This window comes from Belonocnema kinseyi, chromosome 3, assembly GCF_010883055.1.
Source record: "Belonocnema kinseyi isolate 2016_QV_RU_SX_M_011 chromosome 3, B_treatae_v1, whole genome shotgun sequence".
In the NCBI taxonomy this organism is placed as follows: domain Eukaryota; kingdom Metazoa; phylum Arthropoda; class Insecta; order Hymenoptera; family Cynipidae; genus Belonocnema; species Belonocnema kinseyi.
In genome coordinates, this window is record NC_046659.1 from 98,267,303 (window position 1) to 98,269,589 (window position 2,287).

Below are 2,287 nucleotides of genomic sequence, written 5' to 3' on the forward strand. Positions count from 1 at the left end.
CATATTTTCTTGACATATGAATCACATGGTAAAAAAAGATGACCTATCTACAAATTAGAAATATCATTCAAAATGAAAATTCATGTATGACAAAATTTATTGTAGGAATTGACAGTGACATAAGTCACCATGAGTCAGACTGCACATAAACAAAGTTGTATATTCTCTAACTTTTTGTTGATATTTCTATAATAATATCCTCTTTACACAATTTTATGTTAAATTCTAAGATATTGGTTATAAAAAATGTTATTTCGATGTCAATTTCTGATACACACAAAACATGAAATTCAGTTAACACTGCAAATTTTAAAAAATTTCAAGAAACCGGTTTTGTGATCCCACGGGAAGTATACATGTGAGTGACATTTTTTTTAAATGTTTAAAAAATTGAAAATTAAAAATTTTAGCTTAGAAGGAAAAACTCTCTTCTAAAGACTTTTACTTTTTCCCTTTTGGTTAAGAATTAATCGCTTTTGGCTAAACATTCCACTATTTGGTTGAAGATTGTATTATTTTGTAGACAATTTATTTTGTTATTTAATAATTAGTATCCTTAACGGAAAATTTAACTAATAAATTTTTTCCGAAGAATAATCGGTTTATATATACGAAATGATGTTGTGGTTTTGGCCAGGTGATATTATTTAAATAAATTGTTGTTCAAATTCTTTTTTTTCTACGGGCCGTCAAAATTCTTTATTAAGTTGTTACATTAAAATTAATTGTTTTTAGTTGAACATTCGAGAATTTCTTTAAAAATTGATGTATTTCGTTTAAAATTTGTGTTTTTATCAGAAAATTTAACTTCTCGATTAAAAATTCAACTATTTTGTTGAAAGTTATATTAACGTGTTAAAAATTTATTTTACTAGATGAACGTCCATGTCTTGTGTTGAAAATTTAACTTTTTAATTTTTCTCTTTTATTCAAAATTCAAGTGTGTGGTAAAAAATTGGTCTATTTGGCTTAAAAATTCAATTGCTTTGTTAAAAATTCATTTCTTCTTCAATGAAAATTAATAATTTTATTTAAAAATGGAATTTTTGAGCATAAAATTAATTACTTTGTTAAACATTCAACTACTTTGTAGGAAATATAATTTAAAAAAAAAAATTATCTTTTGGGTTAAAATTTTTATCCTTTTCGTAAAGAATTTACATTTTTCGTTAAAATGTGATTTTTCCAAAAAATCGATCATTTTAGTTAAGAATTCAATTATTTTGATGAAAATTCAATTGATACGAAATTCAATTATGTCTTTGAAAAGAACTTATCAACTTAAAATTTTATTTTTGTAAAAGATTCATCACTTCAGTTTAAAATACAATTATGATGTCGAAAATTAATTACTTTTTAAAAAATTTAACTATTTTATTGAAAAATTAATTTTTTTTCTCATTTCACTTTTTGGATGGACAATTCGTCTTTTTGTCTTGATAAGACAACTATTTGGTTGAAATTGTAATTATTAGTTTAAAAATGTAACTGTTTGGGTTGTAAATTCTAATATTTGTAGTTAAAGTTTAACCATTATTATCTTATTAACAATTAATTTTTTATCACTTATTTGGTTTTAAAATCATCTTTGCAGTTCGAAAATTCATGCCTTTAAATAAAAAGTTGTTATTTGAGAACTCCACTGTCTTAAAATAATCGTCTTTTTAGCTTCATGAATTTTGACGATTCATATTGTCATTGTTGTTGATAATTTACATTATTTGTTAGAAATATGTTTTTTTTTGTTCTTGTTGAAGGTCTATTTGTTTGGTATACAATTAATCTTTTCCACTTAAAAATTTAAACTGTTTTGTTAAGAATTCCTCTTTTTAGCGCGAAATTTCTTTTATTCACTTCAAAAATTACAATATTTTGTTGAAAATCAACTGCTTCGCTAAAAATTCATTTTTTGTAGCACAGCCGTTGCTTTAGTTGAAAATTCATTTATTTTGTTTAAAATGTAATTTGCTTGTTAAAGATTCTGCTATTTTCTTCAAAATTAATTTTTGTTGTTAGAAATGTGTCCTTCTGGTTTAACAATTGAACTTTCTTCCAACACTTTTGTCTTTTTAGCTTGAAAATAAAACTGCTTCGTAGAAAATTCATCTTCGTGTTGCTTTTAATATTTTTACATTCTCATCAGAGAAGGTATTAGATCAGTGTAAGATTGGACCCCTCCCCCAGCTTTTGTCAAATTTCCACGTTTTGAGACCCCTTGAATCCAAAAAACCAGCATTTACGATTATGTCTATCTTGTCTCCGCGTGTGTGTGTGTGTGCGCGCGCAT